The following is an 8,784-nucleotide window of genomic DNA, read 5'->3' on the forward strand; positions in this document are numbered from 1 at the left end:
CGGGGTGTCCACTGTCGGGATACCCGCTCTGTCTCGGGATGTCTTCTATATCGGGATTCCCCCTCTGTTCCGGGGTATCCGCCATGCCGGGGTACCCTCTATCCCGGGGCGTTGCCTATTTCGGGGTACTCGCTCTGTCCCGAGCTGCCCTCTATGCCGGGGTACCCGCTCCATCCCGGGGTACCCCTGTGGGCACGGGCGAGCTGGTTTCCATGTAAAACAATTCCAGGTTAAGTTACAATTCAGGATTAGAACGGCGGCGTGTCCCGGGTGAGCGGCTCGGCTCTGCCCGCCCGCAGCGGCCGCTGAAGGACGGGGCTGGCACCACGGGACGCTGCCGGTTACAGGGGATGGCATTTACTGCATCCGAGCCCCTGAGGCAGGCTACAGCAGAAGCGAGGGAAATGAGGAAATATTCGAAATAGATTCGTCATGTACATTTATTTTGGCAGTGAGGTACGGTAAAGCTTTAGCTGGGCTTCCTTAGCTGAAATGCGCAGGTCCCCGCTGGCTGCTTAGGAAGCTCAGCAGGAGCGGTTCAGACACGGAAGCTGGAGAAGGGGATAAACGGATTATTTCTTTGGCAATGGCAGCTGACACACATGGATGGAGCTCCAAAGGAGTCACAGGAGTCGTCAAGGAATATTTTAAACCTACTGGTCCCAAGGGGAAGCTCAGGCTTCAAAAGTTCAGCAAGCCCTTCAAGGAGGGAAGGTTTGTTAGATGCAGCATAGCACAGTAATGTGCATAAAACGTAGGGAAAGATGAAAGATAATAAGAATAAAACTCTGATGGGGGAGAGAGACAAAATTTATGGGAAAACAGAAAGATGTCTCGTAATTTCTGAAGTCCAGCAAAGCTTCAAGCAAGAAACAAAATGCTGGCGACAGCTTTTTTCTTTTCTAAGCTACCTCTTTCTAAGGACACTTTTAAGGATATAGGAGGAAGTTAACAATAGCCAGTTCTTCTTTACTGTGAAGATCCTTTGAAAAGAAAACTCTAAAATATTTCATTCATAGGTGTATTTTTAAGATGCTTCTAGGATTTCAGTTAATGTTCTAACTGACCAGTCACACAAGATACCAATATTAATTGGCAGTTCATGTTAATTTATAATGTTTTCAGCCTACTAATCACAATGCTTTGGAAGCTTTAATTACTTCTGGGAGCTAGCTTTAAAAGCTCTAAATTATTTATCTTCCTTATCGGGTACCTTGATATTGATAAGAGTTCTTAACATCTTCTCTCAATCAAAGGCAGAGAAGAAGATGACATGTCTGGTTGGAAATAACTGCCATGATTTTGTTTCTTTTTATTTTAATTTAATCCCTATATTTATCTAGTAAGCACCAGCCACAAGGAAATACAACTCCGAGGTTTTTGTAGGTGGAAGTGACACTGAGACTTGAAAGGTGTGCATTGAATTTCAGTGCTACAGAACATGAGATGTTTATAAGAAGTCAGTTAAGCTTATTTCATGCTATGAACCCCAGAGTTCACTGCAAGATCAGGGTTTTACAGTGGCAGAACCTACATCCACACCAAGAAGACTATGAGAAACTCAGGATAATAAAAAGGCAGTAATTTAATATACAACAGAGATTTGTAATGGAAACATGTACCATCCACACTGCTCAAAAAAGAAACCCAAAGGAAATGGAGAACTAAAGGCTGAAACCCCATCCTTCAGTGAGCCTGCAGTCTCAGGATTTGTTTAAACCAATTTTGGAACAAGCTGCTGATCATGGCGTTCCTTTTGCTCCTCGCTCTGCATTCTGGCTCCTCTTGGCTTGTGGGCAACACAGTGAGTCAGAACAGGAAACTGATGCAGCTGAAAACCAAAGGGACTAAAAGAAAAGATTGGGCTTTCTCCAGATCAGCTCCTGATCCAAGTCACTGTTCAGTTGTATCAGCACTGGCTCACGAATTGTTCAGGGCAGGAGTGACAGTGGGACCACACCTTCTGGGAACAACCCACTCTTAGGTCAGCCTAAATCATGGTCAAAACACCATCCTGTTCATTGTGGACAGGATTAGACAAATTAAGAGATATTTTTAGCAGTATTGTCTCTCTAAAAACTCATTCTGTCATTTTACAGCAGGATTACTGGCTAAAGAAAAAAATATTTATTGAAAAGGAGCTGTAATTTCCAATAGGGTGGTATTAAATCTTGTAGTGTTTCCTACCTGTTTTTTGTGACTATTTGTTTGTTTGTTCTATTGCCACAGAAGGTTTCCCTGAACTATAACCAAGGGATTTATCCAAATTATGCTTCAAAAGTTTGCTGTCAGAGTGTGTCAGGTAACCCAATTTAACTGTTTGAGACACCACTGTGACAGAACAGTACACACTTGTACCCTAAATATTGCCAGGTGACATAAGTGCTAGAGAAAAAAGTTTAGAAGAGAAATATGCACAAACCCAAAAGTGCCTGAGTACAATTTCTTTGCCACATTTTTACAGGAACATTATTTATGCCAAAAAACATGGACCTACCACACGACCTTAGTACAGCAGTGGCATCAATCTTTGTAGACACAAAATAAAAATTCATGGTTGATACAACAGCAAAAGCCACTAAAGATAGATGTAAACATCTAAAAAAGAGATTTTAGGATTTCTGGGAAGGCTGGAATGTAAATTTTAATGGGTAACTGCTTACTTTGTCTCTGGCTTTTCTTTAGCTTCCTAGGGTAAAGGGACTGAGGAGTGACTAATACTCTGTGGAAGTAAAATCAGTCCTGTAAATTATAGATGCACTTAGAATGAATACATTAAAGCTTATCTGATAATCTGCATTTCTTTTCTCTGATAATCTAGGAGTCCTTTCAGTCTTGTCTCCTACTGAAGGAATCCCATCCTTTTCATAAGCACATGCAAAGTATTTAAGTCATAGGGATGGTTCAGGGATGTGAACAACAATTAACATCAGCAGAAGATAATTTTTTATATAGTTTCCTGCCATCTTGCCTTACACTCTTTGGTGTAAGTTTGATTCTGAAATGTGTAAGAGACATTTTAAGCAGATATAGGAAAGAAAGATCATCAGCAACAGTCAAGGTGTGCAATCAAAGCCAAAGCACTCTCAGCCTCTCTAATGATTCACCCAAATTGTCTGGGTGAAACAACTGCTAAAGGTCACAACAAAATTCTCAAGGAAGGCACTAAGATTGCTTTATCTGACTGGAAGTGTTTAAGAGAGGGATCCACAGAGGTCTGTGTTCTGTCTAACATCACTCAGTGTTTCCATTGATGACTCAGGGAAGAAATAATGAATAACCTGACCACATTTTCAAATGACTCAAAGTGACACAATGGTAAAAGAAGCTGCTCTTTTAGGGACAGCCCTAGAACTTAAAATAATCTTGAGAATTTCTGAAGTGCTTTGAAAAACAGGATGCACTTTGATATGGCTAAGTAGAGTGTGTTATACAATAATCAAATGCAAAAATAAAGTGGGAAAGGATGGACTTCCAGCAGTCATGCAAGCAAAAGACTTGGGAGTGAAACTAAATGTGGGACTACAATGTCAGTTTCTTGGAAATTAAAAAAAAAATCACACTATTTACAAATGTGTTATAGGTAAGACATGGAGCATCTGTACTACACATTCCCTGGTTAGATGCCAGCTGGGACACTGCATTCAGTTTTAGGGATTAAACTCAAGAATGAACTAAAAGAGTCTAAAAAAAAAGTAACAGCAATGATCTACATGTTCAGAAAACACGACCTGTAAAGAAGAACTTGAAAACTTCCCACTTTCCTCATCTACAAAAGGAAAAAAAACCCAAACAAACAACCCACACAAAACCAACAACCCCCCTCCCCAAATAAACCAAACTAAAACAAAAAAAAAAAAAAAAAAACCAACCCAAAAAAACCCCAAAAAACAAACAACCCATCCCAAAAAAACCCTAAAAAAACCACAACACCAGAAAAAGAAGACTGAAGGAAAATACCTCAACAGCCCCAAACATGGTATGTTTTTGCAAGAATTAGCTCTTCTGGGTCCACTGGTTATGGGATGAGAAGTTTTCTACTTAGCCTTTAAAGAATTCTTAGATTGGACTTTGGGAGAAGTTTCTGAGTGTAACAGAAGTGAAGCACCAGCATGTTTTGCTGAAAAAAACCTCTAAAATCTCCATCACAGGAGGTTTCTAGCAGTGGATTAAAAAAACCCCATTTGTTCATTTTTATTTCCATATAGTTGATTGTGTTGATGGGGGGAAATGAATTTTTAATGTCGCTTCCAGGCTTGTTTCTATTTTTGTCCAATCTTTAGAAAAATATATATAGTCTTAGTATGGTAATTCAATGAGAATTCTTTGTATGTATGTTATGTACAAAACCCTGTTTACAAACCATCTATACAAATGTAAATTTTATTTTCCCCCTCCCTTCAAACAAGTAGCCTTAATTCTGAAATAGAAATATTCTAAAACAAATATTGTCAGAGTAATAATAAAGATTACTTATTAGTCTTTGGTGACTGGGGAGGAATAGAAAGAATAACCTAAAAAAAGAAATCCTGCTGCAAATCACAAGTCTGTGTGGAGCAGACTTACTCAGGCATTGCAACAAAAATGTTACCTGTGCTTTATTTCAAAATAGGCATTTCCAGGTAAATTCAAGGCTGCCCTTTCTCCTTCCTGATGGCTTTAATATGGATATGCTGGGATGCCACCTGCACAGCTCAGCAGTACAATTGAGTGCCCTTCCCAGCACTTCAGAAAAAAAAAAGGCCACTTACCTTATAAAACCTAATGGATTGAAGAGCAACAGGAGGAATTCCCATCTAAATGCAAATCAAGGCAAAGCCATTTTGAATGCAAGAGTAAACTAGGAATGGTAATTTTCCCACCATTTGCTACTGCTCCCTACTACAATTACAGTTCTACACAACTGAAGTAGTTAACAACTCTTCTCCTGATGAGCTGTCAAAGAACAACTTATATTTTTTACATTTATTCTCTTGCAATCTGTGTAAAATTAATTTTGAACACTCCCTCTTTATTTTTGGTTTAATTTAGCCTGGTTTATGAAAAGGACTAGTTACCAGGAAAAAAAAAAAAAAGGTTTAATATGCTGGTTAAACTGTAAATTAAACTGCTACTTGTTTTTTGCTAGAGGGTGGTAACTGATATGGTGGATTTGGGACAGCTGAGAACACTGGAATCACTGAGGCTGAGGTCAGGATCCCAGCTTGGATCCCTTCTGTATCTGAAAGTGCCACCTATGTGCTGCAAGGCTGGCAGGGTGGCAGTCCCTGAGGGTGTTTGAGGACACAGTTCTGGTCTTACCTCAAAAACCTCAAACCCTCAGGGTGACCAGAGCAGCTGGGCAGGAACTGTAATTTCTACCCTTTATTCTAAGGAAACTGCTCCAAGCACCAAACAAACCAGTAAAGAAGGAGATGCCTCATACAAAACACTGGGCTGGAGTTTTTATTTCCCATATCCAGAAGGAATGTGATAAAAATTGCTTTAGTCTTAAAAGACTTTTGAAATACCAAATGCTATAATCACATCTGTGCCTGGCATGTGCAAATGAAGGTGGTGGCAGCTCAGATTTTACAATTTGTTTAGAACAGAATAACCAAGCCCCATAAACCAGCCTGGCACTGACAGTGTTCCCCAGGGAGTCCCTACTGGGTTCAGCTGGGTGCTCTGTCCCTAAGCTGATGAATTAGGGACACAACTGTCCCCCAGCAGGTATGAAAGTCAGGGAATATCAATTTTAAATGTATTTCCAGTCAGACAGAGCTTGCCAGGATAAGAACTCTACCCTGGAAGGATTTTTTTGCTTCATCCCAATCTCATCAGAATATGACTGTCCCAGTGGTCCTAAACAAGAGTCTTGTGGCATGAAATACAGAACAAGTGTATATTGCTTTTACATTTTATAACTAGCAACCAGCCTCTTGCTACAGGTATCCTCCCACATAACAGCTAAGATATTAATTGCTTTACAGAGTTAATTATTAGTGATAAGAAGTTGGGGATCTTTGGTAGGTCAAATAGATAACATAAATGCAACAACAATCAATTTTAGCCAAATCTTAAATAAATAACAAAAATTTAAAAGCAAACAAACAAAAAACAAAACCCAAAAAAACTCCCCAAAACAAAACAAAAATCAAAGCAAAAACCCCCAAAACCAAACCAAAGGGAAAAAAAAAAGAAAAAAAGAAAAAAAAAAAAGAAAAATGGAGTACATGCTGCACTACGAAAGATGACAAAATGGACAATCTCCATTTCTACTAAATCCTCACTGCAATACTGAATGCTGGAATCTGCTTACCCTGGAGATACATGAAACAAACGTGCAGAGAGATTTCACTTTTTTACTGGTGAGCCCTTCCTAAATATTTCTGTATGGAAATGAACTTGAAGTTTAATCCCAGTGAGTTTTGTTCCTGACTTAATTGTAAAACAGAATAGATTTACAGAACTTCCTTTGATCCAACACCAGAAACAAAGGACCTGTGTTGCACACAGTGTCCTCCAGCTCCTCAGTTTAAGGCAAAGTAAAATGGTCCCAGTGAGAGAAGAGTTAAGCACTTCTGAGAAAGAAACTTCAAAGTAAAATATGAGGGAATAGACAAGATCCCAAGCTAAACTCCTAGAGAGAAATCAAGGCAGGAGTAGGAAAGAAGCAGGATTTGTTTACATAACCTCTAATCTGTAGCTGTGTCTGATCCTGTATCACTCTGCTACTCAGATAAGGTGGAGTTTAGAGTCAAGAATATCAGAGGCATTCTCTAGACAAGCCCTTGTGGCCAACATTCCTTCCTCAGATTACTCATGCTGAGTATAGGTGGAGTCCAAATCACAATTATCAGCGTGACACGTTATTAATCAAACAGCCACACGGTTTAAATTCTGTCCTTTTGAAGAACTTTCAAAGAAGTCAAGGACTTGTGAGGAGCTAACCTGAGTTTGTTATGAGTACAGATGTTACAAGTGTTCTACCTGACTGCAAACACAGGGATGCCACTTAGTTTTAATCTCTTCCAGAGTTCTTAAGTGTTCTTGTCTTAAATATTTGTTATTGTATATGATCAAAAAGACATACTTCAGCTGTTTTTAGACATATGCTGGAGTGCTCCTTGGGACCAAGCTCTCATCACACTCAGGGGCTCAGTTAAGAGCAAGAGGGATTTATTGCTGGAGAGAGCTGCAGCAATCAGCTACTAAGCATGATCATAGTGGATATTTTCTTGTGGAAAATGAACATTAAAAAAAAAAAAGCAAACAGAACAGATTAAGATACTACTAATGGTAAAACACAGGTAAGCATTCACTAATTTGAAGTGAATGGGAAAGAAGAAAGTGAGCCCACGTGGATGTGTGTCTTCATTTGCTGGCACTGAGTGCAGGATTATTCATGTTAGTTAAAGTTATGCACTTACTTAAGTACTTTAGCTGGATTGAGGCCAGAGTACTGATGAGTAATCTGCAGAACTGAGGCCACTGAGAATAACAAATGAAAAAAAAATACTCAGAGCCAAATCTGATTTAAATAAACACATTTACTATTGACCATTTTGCTTTCTTCATCTCAGTGTTTTATTTCAAAGCTCAGTCATGAGCAGTGACTTCACTGAGTGAACACTTATTACACCAGCTTTCAGTGATATTTTTAAACTTGAAATGAAACATGTTTCCCCTAAAAAAGCCTGAAATTAGTTGATACTACACTTAAGGCTTGAGTAAACATCACTAAATTCTAGTAACCTAATTGTAGTCTATCATCAAAATGTAATTTTGGAATCACAGAATGGTTTGGGTCGGAAGGGACCTTAAAGATCATTTTATTCCAACCCCCTGCCCTGGTCAGAGACACCTTTCACTAGACCAGGTTGGCTCAGAGCCCCATCCTTGAGCACTTCCAGAGATGGGGAGTCCACAGCTTCAAGCCCAGTGCCTCACCACCCTCACAATAAAAAATTCTTCCTAAAATCTATTCTAAACCTTCCCTCCATCAGCTCAAGGCCATCTGCCCCTGTCCAATCCCTACATGCCATTGTGAAGAGTCTCTCTCCAGCTTTCTGGTAGCCCCTTAAGGCACCTGCAGGTGCTCTAAGGTCTCCCTGAAGCTCTCTCCTGTCCACCCTGAGCAGGTCCAGCTCTCCCAGCCTGCCATTCCCACAACCATCAGCAGTTCTGAGAGGCTGAAATCAGCTCTGTCAAACCAGGGCATCAGATGTAGGGCAGAGTTACAAAGGTGGTTTTCTGAGAAACTCAGACAGCTTTCAGCTCAGAGCTGAGTCAGCCACAACCTCAATAAAACTTTGAGACATTGGCATAAACCTGGGCTGGACAAACACCTCCTGTGTGGCACAAGGTGCAGGAACTGCAGCCAAACAGAAAAGGAGCAGCTGCTGCAGGTGGCCACTCTCTGCTGTGCTCATCACATGAGGGTCCCAGGAGGGCTCCAGAAGGAACTTTTGGGAGCTCTCTCAAAGAGGCAGGCAAAGATAACCATGGTTTTTTTCACTGCAGCTCCAGGAGGACTTTGAACACCCAGGAGAACTTCCTTGTAGCTCCTGGGGCTTGTGTGTTTGCATTAGATTCCAAGCCCACCCCAGAGCTGACAAACTGGAGGCATGAGTGCCACCAGGGGCCCCACTCAGGCTTGGGAGGCTGTTATCTCACAGTAGCTGCAATTATGCCCAAACAAACCAATATATTAATAAACCTCCTTCAGCACAGAGACTATGGTTGACCTGTAATCTCCAAGTAAATTAATTTTTGACTAAAAGCTGTTTTTCAGATGGCATA

General features: G+C 40.4%; 1 protein-coding gene across 4 annotated transcripts in view; it reads right to left on the bottom strand.

The window, feature by feature from the left end:
* Positions 1-8,784, bottom strand: part of PRKAG2 (protein kinase AMP-activated non-catalytic subunit gamma 2) — a 213,099-nt gene that overhangs the window by 47,630 nt on the left and 156,685 nt on the right. The gene's annotated exons all lie outside the window — the stretch shown is intronic.

The sequence above is a fragment of the Serinus canaria genome, chromosome 2, assembly GCF_022539315.1.
Source record: "Serinus canaria isolate serCan28SL12 chromosome 2, serCan2020, whole genome shotgun sequence".
In the NCBI taxonomy this organism is placed as follows: Eukaryota; Metazoa; Chordata; class Aves; order Passeriformes; family Fringillidae; genus Serinus; species Serinus canaria.